Source organism: Elephas maximus, chromosome 5 (genome assembly GCF_024166365.1).
Source record: "Elephas maximus indicus isolate mEleMax1 chromosome 5, mEleMax1 primary haplotype, whole genome shotgun sequence".
Taxonomy (NCBI): domain Eukaryota; kingdom Metazoa; phylum Chordata; class Mammalia; order Proboscidea; family Elephantidae; genus Elephas; species Elephas maximus.
The window spans coordinates 110,951,044-110,974,170 of NC_064823.1; the positions used below are offsets into that span (position 1 = coordinate 110,951,044).

General features: G+C 42.8%; 1 protein-coding gene across 2 annotated transcripts in view; it reads left to right on the plus strand.

The window, feature by feature from the left end:
* The first annotated feature begins 2,248 nt into the window (after positions 1-2,248).
* TEC (tec protein tyrosine kinase) overlaps positions 2,249-23,127 on the plus strand; it is a 153,328-nt gene continuing 132,449 nt past the window's right edge. For both annotated transcript variants that reach the window (XM_049886301.1, XM_049886302.1), the window contains exon 1: positions 2,249-2,351. The gene's annotated coding sequence lies outside the window, so the exon portion shown is untranslated. The remainder of the gene's footprint in view (positions 2,352-23,127) is intronic.

Sequence of the window (23,127 nt, forward strand, 5' to 3'; positions counted from 1 at the left end):
GAAAGTCATTCAACCTCTCTGATTCTCAATTTTTTCTTTTGTAAAATGGAATCTCATTAGATTTCTTCACAGGGTTATTGTACAAAGAAGAGATAGTATAGAAAGGCACAAAGTAGTGAGTAAGTACAGTTAAGACCCAAACACACGAGGTATGGTAATTATTATTTGCATTTAACCATTCTCTTAGCTTCATCTCTGGTTTGATTGCCTGTCCTAATATTCAGGTCTCAGCTGCACTGTCACCTCCTCAGAGAAGCCTCTGCCATCATCTCCCTGTCACTTTCAATCCCATCACCCTGCTTCATTTTAGTCAAGACATTTCTCCCATGTGAAACGGTATCATTTTTTGCTTGCTTGTTGATTATTTATTGTCTTTCTCCTCACACTGGAATAAAAGCTCCTTGAGGGCTGACCCTTGTTTTGTATTCCTCAGGCCTGTAACAGCTCTTGGTACATGGTGGACACTCACATTTTTGAGAAGTCAGGGTAGCAATGGCTAAGTGTGTAGACTCCAGCAGAGGACTACCTGGATTTGAATCCCAGCTTCTCAATTTCCTAGTTGGGCTCCCTTAAATACTCCTTCTCCTAAAAAACAAAAACAAAAACCCAAACCCCAAACAAATCTGATGCCCTAGAGTCTATTCCAACTCACGGCAAACTTGTGTGTTACAGAGCAGACCTGCCCCATAGGGTTTTCTTGGCTGCAATCTTTATGGAAGCAGATCACCAAGGCTTTTCTTCTATGGGGTCACTAACCTGTTGCCCTGAAGTGGATTTGGACTCACAGCAACCCTGTAGAACAGCGTAGAACTACCCCATAGAATTTCCAAGGCTGTAATCTTTACAAAGCTTGACTGTCACATCTTTCTCCCAAGGAGTGGCTGGTGTGTTGGACCCTAGCAGCCTAGCTCCTAACCACTGTGCTACCAGGGCTCCTTTATGGTGCCACTAAAAAAGCCACTAGGGGGGCTCAAATCACCAACCTTTCAGTTAGTGAACCATAAAAAAAAAAAAAAAAAACCCATTGCCACAGAGTTGATTCTGACTCATAGAGACCCTATGGGACAGAGTAAACCTATTGCACAGGGTTTCCAAGGAGCAAACTGCCGACCTTTTGGTTAGCAGCCTGAGCTCTCAACCCCTGTGCCACGCTCAGTTAGTAGATGAGCACAAACCATTTGCACCGCCCTGGTACTTTATCTGGAAATCCTGGTGGCGTAGTGGTTAAGTGCTATCGCTGCTTCCAAGAGGTCAGCAGTTCGAATCTGCCAGATGCTCCTTGGAACCTCAATGGGGCAGTTCTACCCTGTCCTATAGGGTCGCTATGAGTCGGAATTGACTGAATGGCAGTGGGTTTGGTTTGGTTTGGTACTTTATCTAGGAAACTTTGGTGTTGTAGTGGTTAAGAGTTCCGCTGTTAACCAAAAGGTGGGCAGTTCAAATCCACTAGGCCCTCCTTGGAAACCCTGTGGGGCAGTTCTACTCTGTCCAGTAGGGTCACTATGAGTCGGAATCAACTTGACAGCAACGGGTTTGGTTTGTGGTTGTTTTTTTTCTTTTTGGTACCTTACCTTAGGCAAGTTATTTAACTTCTGTCTCAGTTTCGCCGTATGCAAAAACAGGGATTCTAACAATATCTACTGTAGAGAATTGCTGAGTTAATATATGTAAAGTACTTACAAGCGCCTGGCACATAGTAAGTTTTATACATATAAATGTTGGTTACTACTCTTCAATGAGTGAATAAAGTAATACATTAATAACAAGCACATGTGACCCTATAAGCGGATCAGATACGCTCCGTTGCCCAGGTTTGAAAGTAAAATGACTTATTCTTTTGGTAAAATCGTTGCTTCGCTCCACTGCACCGGTCCGGCCTGCCACTGCTTTACGGAAAGGAAGGTGCGGTTCCTAATTCCAACAGGGCCTCCAGCCACCTACAGGTGGCATTGCTCGGGGTTCTCCCGGGTCGGGGAAGCCCGAACCCTCGCGCATTGGTTCTCCTAGAATATGAAGCTCAGAACCAGGGAGGTCCAGCGCCGCGCGGTGGAACAAAAGAGACGCACCCGCTGACTTCCGCGACGCCTTGACCGGAAGGCGGTAGCTGAGACCCGGCGTCCGACCTGCCTGACTGGGCGGGGGAGCCTCGAAACCGCCGCTGGCCCTCAGAAGCCCGGCGCCGAGGGCCGCAGTGAGGCGGGGCTAGACCGGCTTTGGGGGCGGGGTGATTTTTAGGGGCGGAGCTATGGGGGCGGGGCCGGCGGGCTCCCGGCTCCGGACGCTCCGACCCGGCGGCTCTGGCTGGACTTAATACCCTGCGGAGCTGGGTGCAGCTGGCGCGCTCCAGACAGGTAAGGGTTCCTTGCGCCAGCCAGGGCGGCCTTAGGCGGGGGGTAGGGTTCTGCAGGACTCCGGGTGGGGAAGGGTCAGGATGGGGACGCCCTCGGCGAGAGGTCACTTTCACATGCCGCAAGACTGACCCTCTTGGAACGGAGGAGGATTTTCTCCCTTCCTGGCCCCGGTGAAGGAGCCCTGTTAGCGCAGTGGTTTAGCACTCCGCCGCTAACCGAAAGATCCACGGTTGGAACTCACCAGCCGCTCTGCGGGAGAAAGACGTGGCAATCTGTTTCCGTAAAGTTTACAGCCTTGGAAACCCTATGGGGCAGTTCTGCCCAGTCCTATAGGGTTGCTGTGAAAGGAATAGACTGGACGGCAACGGGTTTGTTTTTTTTGGTTTGGGCCCCAGCGAGCGCGGACGTGCCGTGTCAGGTGAGGGACCCTGTCGTCCCTTGGTTCAGGAAGAAAGAACAGGTGCGCGCCCCTGCGTGGCCGCGCCTTCCCGGCAGCTGCCGCCTCTCCACCTCCCAGGCACGGGCGCTCGGCTCCCTAAGAGCTCCCGCCCCTTTTCCCCTCGGGTCCCAGGGCCAAGGCCGTCTCGGTAGCATGTTCAGCGTTGGGTTCACTTACCGGCTGTGCAGCAGAGTTGATCCCTCTTCTCAACTTGGATGCGAGCTTGGTCTTCACTGAAAGCCAGCAAAATCGAAGAAGTTCCACAGTTGCACGTGTCAGAGTGCCTCACCCCACCAAGCGCGTCTTTTTTTCTGGGCACTTGTTTTTGAATCTTGAAAAACTGAGCTTAGCGCATCCATGAATTGAAAAAACTAGGGCCTTGACCCTAGTGTGCGCGCGTTCCCGCCTATCCTAAATTTCCTTCTGAGTTATTTACCCCCTATTTTTTTTTTTTTTTATGGAAGAATAATACGTTGCTGGGTACCAGGTTTGGAAACAACCTGATCTAGTGCTATTCTTCAGAAAACTATAATGTTTGATTAGAAAGGTTGATTTCAGTGGTGACTTGGTACAACAGAAAGGCTGGTGGTTAAGTGGATTTGAACGTTGCCCAGCATATTTAAGCATTTTGTGCACATGCCGTGTGTTTTTCCAGTGAGTGCCCGTTTTCCTCAAGAAATTCTGAGAATTTACTCCGTCTTAGAAGATTCTCCCGTAAAGAACTGGGGAGAAAACAATATAAAACAGCGGGTTTCCCAAAACAGTACTGGGGTTTAACAGGCTAGTTTGTGACAGTGGTAGCTCCTTGGCTCACAAAAAATCATATGGAATGCCGTGGTTCATATGGGGGAAAAAGAATATATGTGTTACCTTCTCCTTATTTACTTGAAAGTATTTTTTCAGTTTAGTTACATTTCAGTGCTAAAGAATCTTGTGCTTTCCCTATACTCAAATTAACCTAATCTTATGTTAATAATCTTGATTCTTCCCGTTTGTGGAACTGTATAGGGCAAGTTTTGTAAACACATGCAAATTAGCATTATGCTTTAGTTGACAATACCTTTGCCCCACATAAGCCCTTATACTACAATTTTCAAATCTTTCCAAATAGGAGGGATCCCTGATGATGTAGTGGTTAAGAGCTGGTTAAGAGCTACAGCTACTAATCAAAAGGTCGGCAGTTGGAATCTACCGGGTGCTCCTTAGAAGCCCTGTGGGGGCAGTTCTACTCTGTTCTGTAGGGTAGGTATGAGTCGGAATTGACTCGAAGGAAGTGTGTTTTGGTTTTTTGGTCCCAGATAGGAGACAATATTATGTATAGTCTAGCCTTTTCAATCTGTTTACCTAATTATACTGTATCTAGAAAATCGTCATGTTTCCTCAGCAGCTAGTTCCTCTAGGACAAGGGCTATGTTTTATCAGACTGTGGTGATCAGAGAATGGCTACCTGTGCTCCCTTAAGTTGACCTTTGACAGGGTGGTTGGAGAGGTTGTGGGCAGTATGTGGCCCACTTTTATGCTTGGAGAAGAATTGCTGGTCTCCTTGCCCTGCTTAACTCACCTCCGCCCCCCTGACCCACACCCACACCCCCCCCCACACACCCTAAGAGTATACACACACACACACACACACACACACACACACACTTTGAGTCTCCAACCAACAGGCTGACCGAGTTGGTGCCTCTCCTCTCCACCCCAGCTCTTCTAGTTCTTTGGCTTCTACCCCACTCCACCTGACTCCACCCCTCCTGGGATTCCCACCTCCAGGGAGAATTACCTTATTGCCCAGGGTAGGGAGACTTGGTCACAGACTTGGCAGGGGTGCTAACCTTCACCTGGTGCTGGATCCCCTATGGATCCTTGGTAAATGTCTGCTGATGGCAGTGTCACTTGTTTCAGAGCCCCTAAAATGCTCTTTTCTTGTCCAGTCTGTATGTGCAAAGTGCAGGGGCCTTGGTTGGATTGAGGTTGTAAATTGGGCATTCTAGTCTGATACAGTCTGATAAGAAAGGAGTGAAACTGGCCCCTGGTCACTGGAAATTGTAAAATTACCCGGTACCATATGCTTATGCCTTGAGAATTGCTTTGGGGGAAAAAAAACCCCAGAGGAAAGAGGCTTGATAGTTGCCTCCATCTCCAAATTCTCTTATTGCCTTTTTGTCTCAGTCCTAACTCAACCAGTTCTTTCTTAGATTGGATTATAATTGTTCATTTAAGTGGTCCAACCTAATGGAGAAATGAACAGTGAGTTTAGTAAGTCTGGATTTTTATTTGAGAATTTGAAGTTCTGTTCTACATTTTTCTCTCTTTCTATCAGGATCCATCTACTGTGGTCCTGATCAGAACATATGGTACTGGTAGCCAGACACCATCTAGTTTTCTGGTCTCAGGGTAGAGGAGGGTGTTGTTCATGTGGGTAATTTGTCCTGTAGACCGGTTCCTTCTCTGAATCTTGGGTTTCCTTCTTTTTCTTTTGCTCCGGTTTAGTAGGGACCAATAGCTGTATCTTAGTTGGCCTCTCCCAGACTTTTAAAACCCCGGGTGGTACTCACCGGACTAGGATATAGAACATAAACTTTACAAACTATGTTCTGCCAGTTGACCGAGTTTTTCCATGAGACTATGACTCTAAATATTCAAACCAAGAAAACGAATCCCATGAGGTGATTGGTTATGTGACCTTTATTTGTTTATATCTATTTTTATATATCTACATATACACATGTATGAATTTTGCTTGTTGTTGTTGCAAAATTTTATATAAGATAGCATTTATGTGTGTGTGTGTGTGTATATAGCCTAGTGGCTGCAGGTACCTTGGTAAAGCTGTGCCCACCTCTCTCACATACGGTGCTGCCTTTTCCATCGCCATAAATAAAAAATGATTACCATTTAGAGAATGAATGCCCCTCTCATTTCCTCCAACCCCACCCCTGGTAACCACGAATGAATTCATTCGTCTCTGTATATATAGCTATTCTTGTGATTTTATAAAAAGTGAGATCATACAACATTTGTCCTTTTGTGATTTTTGTTTCATTCAGCATAAAGTCCTCTAGGTTCATCCATGTTCCAGGATGTTTCAGGAACTCATTTTTCTTTATGGCTACAACTCGTATCTTTGTTTTGTTGGAGGACATCCTCCAATATCTTCCTGGAAAAGGAAGCATGGGAGTTCTATTTTTTGACTGAAAATACATATTTTCCACTGACTAGATTGATAGTTTGGAAACCCTGGTGGCGTAGTGGTTAAGTGCTACGGCTGCTAACCAAAAAGTCAGCAGTTCGAATCTGCCAGGTGCTCCTTGGAGACTCTATGGGGCAGTCCTACTCTGCCCTAAAAGGTCGCTATGAGTTGGAATCGACTCGACGGCACTGGGTTTGTTTTTTTTTTTTTTAATTGATAGTTTTGGTGAGTATAGAATTCTATGATGGAAATTACTTCCTTTAGAACTTTGAAGGCAGTGCTTCATTCATTACTTTCTGGCTTGTGGTCTTGGTGTTGAGAAATTCAAAGCTATTCTGATTCCTCATTTTTTTCTTGGTAACCTGTGTACCCTCTTTTGTCCCCTCTGGAAGTTTATAGAAGTTTTTCTTTGCTTCCAAAATTATGAAATTTTGTATGCTGTGCCTGGGTGTGGGTTTGTTTTCATCTGTTGTACTGGGCTTTTTGAATTTGGAAACTTACCTTCTTCAGTTAGGGAAAATTTCTTGAATTATCTCACTGGTAATTTCCTCCTCTCTATTTTCTGTGATGTGTCTTTTAGCAACTCTTATTGTTCAGATAGTGAATATCTTGGACTGGGCCTTGAATTTTCTTTTCTAATTTCTGTCTTTTTATTTCTTCGTTCCACTTTTGGGGAGGTAGTTTTCAACTTTATCATCCAACGTGCTCATTGAGTTTTTCATTAATGTAATCATCTTTTTAATATTTTAAATTAAAAGCCCTCTTTTGCTCTCTGTATACATATGCAGAAAGGAGCCCTGGTGCCAAAATGGTTAAGCTGCTAACTGAAAGGTCAACGGTTTAAGCCCACCAACTGCTCCGTGGGAGAAAGATGTGGCAGTCTGCTTCCCTAAAAATATTTACAGCCTCGGAAACCCTATGAACAGTTCTATTCTTTCCAATAGGGTCGCTATGAGTCGGAATCAAGTCGACAGCAATGGGTTTTGGTTTGAGTATACATATGTGTATATATACATATATTTGTGTATGTGTGTGTCTGTTTCTTTCTTGTTTTTGTTTTATGGTTTCAGTGTCTTCTCTTATCTCCCTGAGAAGCTTACTGATAATTTTGGAGGAAATTTTCTCCTTCCTACACAGACTCAGTTTCCCCCAAGTTGATTTTTCTGTTCATTTGTTTGAGTCTCTATCTTTCATGCTAGAGGCTTTCCTTGTATTTCTGATGCCTCTAGTTTTCTGCTCACGTTTAGTGAGGGATTAAAAGCTGAAAGTGTGGGTGGCCTTGTTGGTTGGGAACTCTACTGTAGGGTGATCTGATTGGGCCCTTTATTTGGGGAACCTCTGATATCATTATGTTTAGGTGTTTCCTCTTGGACAGGTTGGAGTCCTCAGAGGAGCTTTCTCCAATCTCTTTCCTGGAGAGTGAGGGAGATCCTGTCTGTCAGTCAGCTTGGAGTATCAAGGAGAGAGGAAGGCTGGAAATCTTAGCATCCAGTATGCAGATGTTCACATAACTTCACCTTGCTGTTTTCAGGAAAATACCCCCACCCTCAGCCGTGCCTAATATGCCCCAATCCAAAGATCCTCTGTTTTATGTTCTCCAGGAAGGGGAAAAATTTCCAGATTTTTTGCCGGAGAGGAGAAAGGGCAGTCACCCAACTGCTGGGAGTGACTGAAGGAATCTGGGGGATCCAACTACTTTTTGAAGAGACTTTCAATCAGTCCCTCAACCAGAGGTTCCTGTTGCCTTCAGCCTTTTGGAGATTCTATGGTCTATGGTTTCTTGGCTCCCCTCACTCTACCAGCTTTGGGTTTGGTTTTCACAGGTTTGCTAAGTCATTTACTACTGGTGCATATTCTTAGCTTGTTGCTGTTGTCTACTCACTCATTCTCTCCATCCTTGTGGTTTATACATTAAAGAAAAAAAAACTCTCTTTACTGTCATTCTAGTGGGCTTTTAGAAAGGAGAGAAAGTAGAGGTTTTTCTTCAGTCTGCCATGAATGCCTGGAATCTAGATTTCTTTTTTTAATTTTTATTGTGCTTTAAGTGAAAGTTTACAAATCGTGTCAGTCTCTCATGCAAAAATTTATATACAGCTGGCTATATACTCCTAATTGCTCTCCCCCTAATGAGACAGCACACTCCATCCTTCCACTCTCTCTTCTCATGTCCATTTGGCCAGCTCTGACCCCCTCTGCCTTCTCATCTCCCCTCCAGACAGGAGTTGCCAACACAGTCTCATGTGTTTACTTGATCCAAGAAGCTCATTCTTCACCAGTATCATTTTCTATCCAATTGTCCCGTCCAATCCCTGTCTGAATGGAATCTAGATTTCTTAACCACCCTCTACCAGAGACTGGAAACCCTGGTGGCGTAGTGATTAAGAGCTATGGCTGCTAACCAAAAAGTCGGCAGTTCGAATCCACCAGGTGTTCCTTCGAAACTGTATGGGGCAGTTCTACTCTGTCGTACAGGGTCACTATGAGTTGGAACCGACTCAATGGCAACGGGTTTAGTCTTTCATTTTTACCAGAGATTAACTTGATGTGCTGCTATTTTCCTTGCCTTTACCCACAGTAAACATTTTCTAACCAGTCCTGACATATGTTCTCACCAAGTCCAGTTCGGACCTTAGATTCAGTCATGGATTGAATAGTGTCCTCCCAAAATATCTGTCAACTTTGTTAGGCTGTGATTCCCAATATTGTGTGATTGTCCACCATTTTTCATCTGATGTGATTTTCCTATGTACTGTAAATCCTACTTCTGTGATGTTAACGACGCAGGATTAGAGGCAGTTAATGAAGCAGGACTCAGTCTACAAGATTAGGTTGTGTCCTAAGTCAATCTCTTTTGATATATAAAAGAGAAAAGCAAGCAGAGACACAGAGGGACCTCATACCACCAAGAAACAAGAGCCAGAAGAATAGCCCGACCTTTGGACCCGGGGTCACTGTGCTGAGAAGCTCCTTGACTGGCGAAGATTGATGACAGGACCTTCCCCCAGAGCCGACAGAGAGAGAAAGCCTTCCCCTGGAGCTGGTGCCCTGAATTTGGACTTCTAGCTCCCTAGACTGTGAGACAATAAATTTCTGTTTGTTAAAGTCATCCACGTGTGGTATTGCTGTTATAGCAGCACTAGATGACTAAGATTCCTTTTTATAACATTCTAAGCATCCATTACCAATTGATCACAGTTGTCATGGGAGGCAAAACTTATTCCCTACTAAACTAGCTAAGGTGGCTAAAGCCTAGTTTGGGTGGTACATAGTTTACTGGATACACAGCCCCCGTTCCTATTTCTCAAATTCACTTTGTCTAGGAGGATTCGTTTTGTCACCTTGGCTTCCAAAAGTTTTACCTTTTGGTGAAGTCCAACTTCCGTAAGTCTAATATTATTCTAATCTGCAAGATGGGCCCAGTGTCACAGGTGGCCGTATGACCTCAGTGGAAGTTGCCATTATTTCCTTTTGGAGGCCAGTTTATCACACATTTGCCTTACCAGCAGCAGCGTCTTCTCTTCCTGTTTCCAAACTTGTTCCCTTCTTGGAATGAGTATCAAGTTCCTGTTACTGGCTGGTGTCAGTAGAGATGACTGATATACCCTGCTCCTCTGCAGATGGTCACAGTTTTCCCAATACCATTTTTCCAGTTGAGTCATTCCCCAGGCTCCCTTAAAATAGTGTGACATTCTAGAATTCTCTCCCAATAGTTACAACATCAGTATTACTTTACGCTTACACACAGAAGACTAATCACAAGAATCAACTTCCACCCATTGTTCCCAAACCATCTTACCTGCACAGAGAAAGCAAAACTCTGTATTTCCATGATGGTGGCTATGCATTGAGAAGAAAGAAAACAGTGCTGCAAATGGCTATCGTAGAGCTGGTGTAGCAGTGGCTTGTTTTCTGGAGAATGATAGCAAAGGAAAGGTGGTTAGAAAATGCTTATTCAGCTGTAATCTACTAGGTAACGTTATGAGCCAAGCTTGGCCAATGGGAATACCTGTAGTGCTCTTTCCCCTCGTTGTGCTTCCTCAGGCAGCCTTTCCTTTTCTAAATGGAACCTTTGAAGTCATTATAACCTCTCTTTCCATGAGGAATGTTTTTTTTCTACTGTGTTAGATGCTTCATGTAGATTCTTTTTGTTTTCTCAGCTGGATTGTAAACTCTCCTAGGGAAAACACAGCACCTAATAAATACTGGGATCAATGTACAGAATAAATTTCTCAGGTAATTCTAGACATTTTGAAATTAAGAAAAAAAAAAAAGAAGATATTTGGTCATAATTATCCAACTTGTGGACAATATACTAAGCTCATTATTTTCTTGACTAAATATTCAGTTTATTTTGGCTATATAGACTGAATCATAGAGCATCCAATTTCAGTTTTTCGAAGTGCATTGTTTCTCATATTATTTAGAAATATTCCTCACTGAAAACATTCTTGAAAGGTGTCTTAGTTATCTAGTGCTGCTATAACAGAAATACCACAAGTGGATTGCTTTAACGAAGAGAAGTTTATTCTCTCACAGTCCAGTAGGCTAGAAGTCTGAATTAAGGATGCTGGCTCCAGGGGAAAGTTTTCTCTCTCTGTCAGCTTTGGAGGAAGGTCCTTGTCATCTGTCTCCCCTTGGTCTGGGACCATCTCAGCATGGGAACCTCAGGTCCAAAGGATGCTTTCTGCTCCCAGCAGCTGCTTTCTTGGTGGTATGAGGTCCCCAACTCTGTCCTTGCTTCCCTTTCCTTTTATCTCTTGAGAGAGAAAGGGTGGTGCAGGCCACACCCCAGGGAAACTTCCTTTACATTGAATCAGGGATGTGACCTGGTAAGGGTATTACAATCCCACCCTAATTCTCTTTAACATAAAATTACAATCACAAAATGGAGGACAACCACAGAATACTGGGACTCATGGCCTAACCAAGTTGATACACACATTTTTGGGGGGACATAATTCAGTTCAAGACAAAAGGTCAACGTATATTTCTAGTATTTTCCACCCATGTATTTCTTCTGAGCATAGTGTTGTGATCATCTTGGTTTTTATGGCTTTGTACAAAGAATTGCTTTTGGAGGAGGGAGGGAAGAATGTGCCAATTAAGTGATCTAGTCCAGTAGGTTTTGGGTTTCTAGAAAGGAGACCTCTGTATATATATATATATATATATATATATATATATATATATATATATATATATATATATATGTGTGTGTGTGTGTGTGTGTGTTTTCCTTTTGTAAACTGCATATCATTTGTTTTTCAAAGTGAAAAGTTTTGGAAACACCCATGGAATATTAAAATACCAGAATTTAAATGTTCGTGTACTGTATGAGGTGCTTATAGTGCAAACTCCCTGTCAAATATACTTCTCTCTTTATCTTTGTTTTTGTGAAGTTCCAACCCGATTTAATAGGAACAAGTTTTAACTTTTTCTCTTTACCCTGCATAGAATTCCAGCAGTGTCTGTTCTTGTACTGTTTCCTTAGAAACTCGTATGTTGTTATGTGCCCCCAAGTGTTACGTTTCAGCCATAACTTGTGGGATCTCCACATAACCACTCAGAAAATGAAATTAAGGCTTTTTTTGTTTCCTACAAAGGAGTGATTTCGAGGTTTATTTTTATGCAAATAATATCTAAGTATGTAGTAAGGCTTGTTTTTACTATTGGGATTATTTTTGTTTCATAGAAGGCAGATGGCTTTCTCATTTTCCTGCTTTGATTGACAAAAATGCTTGATTATTTGGTCATGAAGAGAAACAAATACAATTTAACTGATTTATCAATATTGCCAGATGTATAAATTTAGGTAAGAATATTTTTTAATTTTTTAAAAGGATTTTTAATTTGTCACCCATTTAAACCAGTCTTAGAAGCATTGCATTGAAAAATTGTTTTCCACGGGTTCTGGAGTCTTAGCTGGAAGATTTTTTTTTCCTCAGAGCTGATGGCACATCCTCTTGCCTCCCTAGACCAAGAGGTGGCATCTCCTGTATGCTACCAAGGCTCTCAGACTCCTAAGGCTCCTTGGGCTCTCTCTGTAGTCATTTAAAAAAAAAAAAAAAAAAGTGGAGTTTTATATACCCGTTCTTAAAAAAAAATTTAAACGATACTGAAATGTACAAATTAAAAATAGCCCGAATCCACTCCAGAGAGAACTTTTTTGTGAATCCCCTCTCAGTCACCTCTGTCATCATTTTACCTTTGAAATATCTTCAGCAACTTTGCAGAAAATAATTACCCTAAAGAGCATTGTGTGCATCTGTCTATGTGACTCTAAACTCCATAATCTTTGTTAATATGCATGTAATTATGACGTTACAGTTTATGCATAATGTTTTTTGGTTAACATTTCATATAGGCATTTTCTTGTAGAAGTGATGATCATTTTTAATAACTACATGGTATTCAGTCATGTTAGTATATAATGGTATTTTGAGTCATTCCCCAGATTGTTGGACATTTGGGACACTTTTCAACTTTTTAAAAGTGAGTAGTGTTGTCATTGCATTTTCTTCCCTTTAGGGGGATTGCTTCCTTGGGGAATATTTCTCAAAATACCACTCAGAGATTAAGGTTTTCTAGCTTCTATTAATCATTGAGGCACTTACTGATGAAGATCAAAGACTACAGCCTTCAGTATGGATTACAACTCAACATAAAGAAAACAAAAATCACAACTGGAAAAATAAGCAATATCATGATAAACAGAGAAAAGATTGCAGTTATCAGGGATTTCATTTTAATTGAATCCACAATCAATGCTCATGGAAGCAGCAGTCAAGAAGTCAAAAGATGCATTGCATTGGGCAGATCTGCCGCAAAAGACCTTTTTAAAGTGTTGAAAAGCAAAGATGTCACCTTGAGGACTAAGGTGCGCTTGACCCAAGGTGTTTTCAATGACCTCATATGCATGCCAAAGCTGTATAATGAATAAAGAAGACCAAAGAGGAATTGATGCCTTTGAATTGTGGCGTTAGCGAAGAATACTGAATATACCAATACTGAATATACCGTAGACTGCTAAAAGAATGAACGAATCTGTCTTGGAAGAAGTACAACCAGAATGCTGGTTGGAAGCAAGGATGGCGAGACTATATCTCACATAGTTTGGACATGTTGTCAGGAGGAATCAGTCCCTGGAGAAGGACATGATGCTTGGTAAAGTGGAGGGTCAGTGAAAAGAGGAAGACCCTCAGTGAGATGGATTGACACAGTGGCTGCAACAATGGACTCAAGCATGGCAACAATTGTGAGGATGGCACAGGACCGGGCAGTGTTTCATTCTGTTGTACGTGGGGTCACTCTGAGTTGGAACTGACTTGACGGCACCCAGCAACAACAAATCAATCATTGTCAGAAGGACTCAAAATAATAACTTAAAAAAGTTCGTAAGCTACCTGAAAAGTGTTGAACTGAAAAATGTTGTGTTATAAATACTTTAACAACAGTAAAAAAAAAGGGGGGGGGGAACCATCTCATCCGCTCGGGGAGTTATATAAAGTTTCCATTTTCCTTTTTTTTTATCTTTTAGATCAGCAGCCTCTCCTTTGTACAAGGAAGCACAGAAGGTGTAAGTGGAGCTATTGAGGCTATGTTCCGCATGCAGTTATAGTCAGATAAAGCTGGAGGACTTGACAAATCCATTTCAGAGGCTGTGTTCTTGCTAGTGATGTCTGTAGTCTCATTTCCTTTTTTAAAAAAAATGATTTTATTAATTTTGTTGTTGAGAATATACATGCAAAACATATACTAACTGATTCTACATGTACAATTTAGTGACATTGCTTACATTCTTCAAGTTTGGCAACCATTCTCTCCTTTTCTGAGTTGTTTCTCCCTCCATTAACATAAACTCACTGCCCTCTAAGCTTCCTATTTAATCTTTTGAGTTGCTGTTGTCAATTTGATCCCATATAGATAGCTCTTAAAACAGCACAATGATCAAGGCAGACATTCGTTACTTACTAAGCTAAACTATTATTTGGTTTTAAGAAGTCTTCAAGGGATATTTTTGGTTTAAGGTGTAAAGATGATCTCAGGGCAATAATTTCAGGGATTCATCCACCCTCCATGGCTCCAGGAAGCCTGGATTCTATGAGAATTTGAACTTTTCTTCTGCATTTTCCCCCTTTTGATTAGGATAATCCTGTGGAATCTTTGATCAAAATGTTCAGTAATAGTAGCCAGGCACCATCCTGCTCTTGTAGTCTCATGGCAAAAGAGGCAATTGTTCATGGAGGCAATTAATTAGCCGTACATTCCATATCCTCCTATTCCTAACTCTCCTTCCTCTGTTGCTTCAGGTGAATAGAGACCGATCGTGCCTTGGATGGCTCATTTTCTTTTACCAGATGTATGGTAGGAAAAGTTTCCAGGGATCACTAACAAAAGGTGTAGAGTTTGTTATGATATCCGTGAAACTATATTTGACCTTTGTCCTTAGTCTAGGGTTCATTGACCTTCCTGTGAGCCAGAAAGGCATCATATGTCCTTAGGGAACTCCAGTCCTCATACATATTTCCCCATTTTTAGACTGCATAAGTAAGCAGGGCCCAGCTGAATGAACAGGGCAACCAACAACATTAGAGAATTTTTTATTAACATAGTTTCTTGATAAAGAACAAGAGTAGAGTGAATTCCTATTCAGATTTTTCCTCTGACTTCTTTTTTGGACATCATATTCTAATGTTTAAAGCCCTGGAAAGCCTGAGCTGGATTTCTAAGTCAGCTATTAAGTGGAATTATGTTCCTGTGCCTCAAGTTTTCCATCTATTAAACAAAGCATAATGGCACATAATTAACAGTCCACTTCAGAAAGATTCATGGCCTAATGCTTATAAAGGACTTTGAGCTTTTCTCCGAGTGTTTTATATACATTCATGAATAATGACATGGCTTGCTCTGTTTGGCAAAGGGCACATATATTATGCCTATTGTAAGATGAGAAAAGTGAGCCTCGTAGAGGGTAATAGCTTGCTGAGAATTAGAAGGTAAATTTAACTTACTGTTAGTGGAATTTTTCTTGGACTTTGTGGAGCAGTGTAATCTAAAATAATTTCTGCATGAGTATGCATGTGTAGGGAAAGTGGATTTCATAGTTTTTAGCAAACATAACCTTTTGGGGGGTTAGACTACTCCTTTGTAAGGGAGAATCATATTTGATGAATCCACTGTAGTTCTTAAAGAGCATTAAATAAATATGGAAGCCAGGGATAACCTATGATTTTCAAAGCAATTTTGAAAAGACTCCACATCAAAAGCTATTAAATAAATTGAGTCAGAGTGCGGTTGGGAGAAATGTTTTTAAAATCAGGAATAGGGAGGGGACTGAGAGACAGAACAAAGATCAGGAACCAATGGCCATTTCTGAGGATACGGATGTGACTAAACTAGTCTAATGATATATTTTTAAATAAAAGATGCATAAGAGGTAGTACACAGTGAAAACTGCAAGTTTATAGTCAACAGTGACTCTACTGGGACACTAAAAAGCCAAGCTGCTGATTTTAAATTTATGTAAAATGGCAAGAAATTGGTTATGAATGAATCCATCTGTGCATGCAGAATATTGAGATTCCAGTTTTTGGCTCAAGAAATTGATTTAGGAATTATTTTAAACTCTTGCCTGAAAACATTCAATAAGTGTATGATTTGGAACTAAAATGCTAACTAAATCTTGACTGTTTTCATAAATAATTCAGAAACGTCGTCTTACCTGTTTTCATGATACTTCAGCATATGAAATAGTTTCTGCCTTTTTCATTAGTGTCCCTTAAAGACGTAATGGACTTAGAGCAATAAATAAATTTATCAGTTAAATAGAAGATGGAGTAAAACTCTCCACCCAACTCTTCAGTTTAGAAAAATAAATGCTGAAGAGACACATGCACCATCTTGTTCCATGATATTCTAAGTTAAATGATACAAGGGAAACCATTCATTTTCACTGGGATGGTTAGGGTTGTGTGTCAGCTTGGCTGGGCTGTAATCCTCAGTGGTTTGGCAGTTATGGTATAGTTTGGTAGTTATATGATGATGTAATCACTTCCATAATGAGATCTGATATAATGTAACCATTTCCATGATGAGATCTATTTTGAGCAATCAGTTGAAAGGGAGTTGTCTTATTCATCTAGTGCTGCTGTAACAGAAATACCCACAAGTGGATGGTCTTAACAAAGAGAAATTAATTTTCTCACGGCCTAGTAGGTTACAAGTCCAAATTCAGGGTGTCGGCTCCAGGGAAAGGCTTTCTCTCTCTGTTGGCTCTGGAGGAAGGTCCTTGTCTTTAATCTTCCCCAGTCGAGGAGCTTCTCAGGCGTAGGGACCCCATGTCCTAAGGATGCGCTCTGCTCCTGGTGCTGCTTTCTTGATGGTATGAGGTTCCCAACTCTCTGCTTAGTTCCCTTTCCTATTACCTCTTGAGGGATAAAAGGTGGTGCAGACCACACCCCAGGGAAACTCCCTTTACCTTGGATCAGGGAGGTGACCTGAGTGAGGATGGTGTTACAATCCCACCCTAATCCTTTTAACATGAAATTACAATCATGAAATGGAGGACAACCACTCAATACTGGGAAGCATGGTTTAACCAAGTTGATACACACATTTTGGGGGGACATAATTCAGTCTATGACATTCTACCCTTTGGCCCCCCAAAAATCACATCCTTGCAACATGCAAAACATATTCACCCCATCATATCATAGCAAAAGTCTTAACTCCAAGTCCAAAATCCAAAAATTCCTCTTCATCTGTGAAACCTAGAATACAAGTTATCTGCTTCCAAGGGTACAATGGCAGAATAGGGACAAGCTAAACATTACTATTACAAATGGGAGAAACTGGAGGGAAAGAAGGTATAACAGGCACCAAGCAGGTCAGCAGAACACATTATATTAGCCCTCAAAGCTTTGAAAATAATCCTCTGTTCTCTGAGACAGTTTACACAATGGCCCTGCCCTCCAGACTCTACATATTGGCTACGCTCTCCGGATTTTGAGTGGAGGCCACTCAGCCCTGGGCTTCAACTCTGCCTTCTGGGCCCACTGGGACAGCAACTCTGCTCCCTTGGCTTTAGGCCCACAATTGTCTTAGTCCATCTGAATGGCAGCTCTACCCTTAGAAACACCAGAGGCCATGGCTCTACCCTTTGAAATCCCTGAGGTCATGGCCATACCTTTTGACACTAAGGCAGCTCAGCTTCTTGTGTTGTTTCTTCAGCTTCTGCTTCCTGGTTTCTTGGCCTCTCAGCTCCTCGGGCCTCCCACCTGCATCTGCCCTGCTGGGGCAAGTGCTCCAAAGCTCTGTAGCTCCGCCGATAAGTGCGGAGAGGCACCCCAGTCTTCCAGGGAGCCTCCTGTACACAGGCACTTAGGTCTCTGGCTCTGTGGGCCAGCAAGCCTAATTCCATCGATAAGTGCCTAGAGACACCCCACTCCACCAGGAAGCCTCCTGCACACAGGCACTCAGCTCTCTCGCTCCACGGTCGGCTCTAGCACCGTCTTGTGCTGGGCTCCCGGTTCTGGTACACTTGGTTCTCTGCTGTTGCCGCTTCTCTTCTACTGCAGGTTTTCTGCTGCGCTGGTCCTCTGCCACTGTTGCAACTCTATTCAGTTTCAAAACCGCTCCCACATTTTAGGTATTTGTTAGAGCAGCACCCCACTCTCTCAGTGCCAAATTCTGTCTTAGTCATCTAGTGCTGCCCTAACAGAAATACCACAAGTGGATGGCCTTAACAAAGAGAAATTTATTTTCTCACAGTCTAGTAGGTTACAAGTCCAAATTCAGGTTGTCGGCTCCAGGGAAAGGCTTTCTCTCTCTGTTGGCACTGGAGGAAGGTCCTTGTCTTTAATCTTACCCCGTTCGAGGAGCTTCTCGGGTGCAGGGACCCCATGTCCAAAGGATGCCCTCTGTTCCTGGTGCTGCTTTCTTGGTGGTATGAGGTCCCCAACTCTCTGCTTGGTTCCCTTTCCTTTTATCTCTTGAGAGATAAAAGGTGGTGCAGACCACACCCCAGGGAAACTCCCTTTACCTTGGATCAGGGAGGTGACCTGAGTAAGGATGGTGTTACAATCCCACCCTAATCCTTTTAACATAAAATTACAATCATGAAATGGAAGACCACCACTCAATCCTGGGAAGCATGGCCTAACCAAGTTGATACACACATTTTGGGGGGACATAATTCAATCCATGACAGGAGTTTCCTTGGGGGTGTGGCCTGTATCCAATATAGGTGGACTTTCTGGCGAAGCTTGTTGGCTTTTGCTCGCTCTGGATCCTGCAGCTGGCCCCTGTTCATCTGACCTCCAGTTCTTGGGTCTGAGCTAGAAGCTTACCTGCCATCTGACCTTCTGATCTTGGATTCACCAGCACCTGACGCTATCTGAGTCAGGAGAAGCCTCTAGCCTGACCCAGGAACTTGGAACTTTCTAACCTCTACAACTGCATGAGCCATTTCCTTTATATAAATCTCTCTATGTATGTATTTATACACTGCACTGGTTTTGCTTCTCTAGAGAACCCAACCTAAGACATTCATATTTTTTATTCCCCAATAATGATACCCCACTCCAATATTATTGAGCACATATGGTGTACCAGGCTCTATGCTAAGCTTTTTACATCGATTATCCCATTTAATTTAAGATTATTTTCATCATTTTGTAGATGAAGAGACTGAAGCTCAAGGAGGGTCTATAACACTGGGTAAATGGTAAGCGGTGGAGCAATGCATTCTGACTTCAGAGCTCCCTCCAAGAGCTCTACTGAGCTCTACTTACTAGGCTGTGTGCCTCTTCTCTTTCTTTCTTATTTTCCCTCCTGGTAAACAGAGTTGGGAAATCTAGAAGGAAATGTGAAGGTCTGCCTCAAACAAAACCAAAACAACCAGTTCCTCTGGGTACCACCCCAAACCCCTTAATCTTGTAGATCCTAAGTTGTCTTCATAGCAGCACTGACAAATAGAAATGTTCTGTGAGTCAGTGCAAATGGTTTGCACTCAGCTGCTAACCAAAACGTTGACAGTTCAAATCAACCCAGTGATGCTACAGAAGAAACACCTGGTGATCTACTTCCGTAAGATTAAAACAAAGCATTTTGCCATCAAGTTAATTTGGACTCATGGGGATACCATATGTGTCAGAGTAGCACCGTGTTCCATCGAGTCTTCAATGGCTGCTTTTTTGAAAGTAGATGGCCAGCCCTTTCTTTTAAGGTGCCTATGGATGGACTTGAATGGGCCAGCCTTTTGGTTAGCAGCCAAATGCTTAACTGTTTGTATCACCCAGGGACTCTGTAAGATTACAGCCTGTGAAAGCCCTATGGAGTGCAGTTCTACTCTGACATACATGGGGTCGCCATTAGTGGGAATCGACTTGACAGCAGTGGGGTGAGGGGTGAGTGTGAGGCACATATGTAATTTAAAAATTTCTAGTAGCCACAAAAGTAAAAAGTAACAGGTGAAATTAATTTTAATAATATATATCATCTAGGCCAGTGCGGCACTGGGTTTGGTTTCGTGTTTTAGCCCAGTATGTAAAAATTATAATTTCAAGATATAACCTATAGAAAATTACTAATGAGATTATAGTTGACCCTCTGTATCCACGGGTTCTACATTCATAGATTCAACCAATCGTGCATTGAAAATATTTGGAAAAAAAAAAAAGATTCGAGAAAATTCCAAAAACAAAGGAGCAATTAGCAAAGTATTGCCTGTGTTCTAAATGCCAACTCTGCTTTGCTGGTCGGCCCCTGATCTTCAGCCTGGGTGTCCCTAGGTGAGCTCTGTGCCCACTCGGGTGCCCACATGGTCCCACCACTTCCTTGAGTGGGAAGGGAATAGCCAGGAAAAACAAAGCCCTCTTTTTTACCCACATCCAACCCTGGTGGGAACCAGAACCTGCCAGAGCATGTGCGCATGCCCAGTGGACACCTCACAGTCTCCGCCCCAGCTCTAGCTTTATATGCAAATACTATGCCTTTTACATGAGGGGCGTGTTAGGTCTGTAGTGCTGCTATAACAGAAATACCACAAATGGATGGCTTTAACAAGCAGAAATTTTTTATCTCACGGTCCAGGAGGCCAGAAGTCCAAATTCAGGGTGCCAGTTCCCGGGGAATGCTTTCTTTCTCTGTTGGTTCTTGGGGGAAGGTCCTTATCATTGATCTCTCACTGGCCTAGGAGCTTCCCAGCACAGGGACCCTGGCCCCAAAAGATGTGCTCTGCTCCTGGTGCTTGTTTCTTGGTGACATGAGGTCACTATCTCTTTGCTCCCTTCTTTGTGGCATGAGGTTCCTATCTCTCTGCTCGATTCTTTCTCCTTTTATCTCTTGTAATGTGGTTTAATGTAGTAGGTGATGCAGACCACACCCCAGGGAAACTCCTCTTAGTTTGGACCAGGACTGTGACCTGAATAAGGGTGTTGCATCCCACCGTAATCTTCTTTAACATAACCTAATCTTGCATCATTAACTACAGGCAGAGTTTAGGATTTACAACACATAGGAAAATTACATCAGATTGCAAAATGGAGGACAACCACATAATACTGGGAATCATGGCCTAGCCAAGTTGATACGTATTTTGGGGGGACACAATTCAATCCATAACAAGGGGTTTGAGCGTCTGTGGATTTTGGTATCCTGGTGGTCATGGAACTAACCCCCCACAGATACCGAGGGATGACTGTACTAGAAACAATTCATGAGCTTGACAGGAGCACTGTAATATCTTATGCAATGTAATGGATAAAGTGAAATGCCCTACCAAAACAATATGGTTGTGGTTAACAGAAAATATTTTATACTGTTTTAGTTTTAAATTAAAATTAAGAATTTAACTCTGCAGTTGTACTAGCTGCAGAAGGTACTGTCTGTCCCCAAAGGCCCAGGGACTCCCAGGTACTTTACCCCAACTTCTACCCCCTGGCCCCTCTCAGCCATCATTTCATTTTTCTTGCCTGTGTCCAGTGCTACCATGAACAGTTTCGTAGGTTATACACTGTAAAATACAGTTATACACTGAGTCATTCACATGGTAGGCATACTAGATTTGTGTGTTTACTGCAACAGGTCTTTTGAAAGATGGAAGTAAAGTCTTTAAAGGAAGAGACATTTTTCCCTAATTCATGCAAAGGCATTTTTTGATGGTGGTGGTTCTTCTATGCCTTTCTAGCATTGCAAAAGTTGGACCCATTGCGTTGTTCTCTTGTATGCTCAGCACTGTCCTCCTGCCCACAGCTTGTGGCCGAAAGTACCAAAGCAGTCTCAGTCAACATTGAGTGTCACACAGCCAGTCACTCTTCATAGCAGTTTACCTTGAAGCCATGTGCATCTTATTCATAGTTTTATCCCTGGTGTCATTGGTGCTTAACACTTTTATGGATTTGAATTTTTATCTCAGTGTTGATTCGTGGGCCCCTGTATTGTGTCCTGAGTAGCCTTTACTGATACCTGACCCAGGGCTGATTTATCCAAATGCTGACAGGGCTCTCTGTTTCACAGAGTCGCAACTCACCCTTCATGTGGTGTCCTTGTTCTAATAATAATAACAATTGTCATTATCATTATTATTACTAATAATAAAAAAAATAATAGCTAGCATTTATTGAGCACTTACTTTGTATCAAGCATTGTGATTAGCAATTTATGTGCATTATTTTACTGAATCCTCACAAGCATCTCTAGGTGGTAGGTACTATTACTATCCTGATTTTACAATGAGGAAACTGAGGTGCTGAAAAGTAAAGTAATTTACCTGAGGTTGCACAGGTAGTGTCAAAGCTGAAATTTAAAACCAGTTCTGTCTGACTTCAAAGCCCTTCTATGCTTTAAGTACCAGGACTCGGCTTCCCCTTTTGGTATCTGGGCCTTGCTGACAAGTGACACACGGTAGTGGACATATATTATTTGTTTACCCAGACTTTCTTCCTTTGGGGAAACACTCTATCCCCAGTTTATGTGGTTTGGGTGGAATTTACACTAACCCTGGGTGAGGCATTTGACTCAGGTTTGGCCAGTCGGAGAAGTTCCTCTGCCTGGCTAAGTGATTGGTTCAAGGTTCAGCACGTGACTCAAGTTGGCTGAATCAGGATCCTTTTCTGTCGGAGTTTAGGAAAGGATGCACTCTTTTCCTCTGGGATTTTTTTGCTGCTAGAGTGGTGTCACCTGGAGCTCCTGGTAGCCATCTTTCCCTGTTCCATGGAGGAAGCTATTTGCAGTAGGAGAGAATGAGGCCATCTTGCAGAGAGAAGTAGCACCAAGCAGTGGGGAGAGCACAGGCAGCATTTTTGAACTCCAGGACTCAGCAGTCTACTTACAAAAGATCACAGCCTTGAAAACCCTTTGGAGCAGTTCTACTCCGCACACATGGGGTCGGCATGAGTTGGAATCGACTCGACAGCAACTAACCACCACCACAACAGCAGACTGTGTACTATGTTCAGCTTGAGCTTTCCCTTTCAGGTCTACAAGCCCTGTCCTCGTGGAAGGAAGGAGCATACCCATATCCTCCCCTCTGCTCCTCTGTCCCCTCTACATGGCACAGCCCACACACATGGATCTGGGTGGGATAAGGGTTGTGCCATGAGTGTAGCATTAGAGAAATCTGTTCTTCATAGACATCTGCAAACTACTTGTCAACCTACTCTTTGAATGCTCATCAAAGACTGTCCAATGCATAACTCATCAGACCTCTGACACCATCTGCAACCTCAGCCATCTTAGGCCAGTGCCTTGCCTCTTATTCCCAGTTTCCTTGGCTACTAGCCTTTCTGATCAGCTGTCTTCTTATGTACTGTCAACCCCCCTATGATTCTGAACTTCCATCCTTCTGCGGGCTTCCTTCCCAAATCTTTCCAATGGCCCTCTGAGAGCATTGTTTTATTGTGACTCAACTCTTCCACACTCTAGCCACCTCAGAGAATGTGAACACTCTCTTCCCTACAGCTCTCTGTCCCTTAGCCTTCTGGCTTTTCTGTGGTGCTTCCAGGTCATCACATTTCTGCCCTCATGCAAAAACCCTTTCTTCTTTATGGTTCAAGCCCTTCATGCAAATACTTTCCCCCAGTCTCTTCTTTTGCCACCAACCCCTTGGTCATTCTCCTGATAGAGTCACCTGCTTTAAGGTCTTCTAT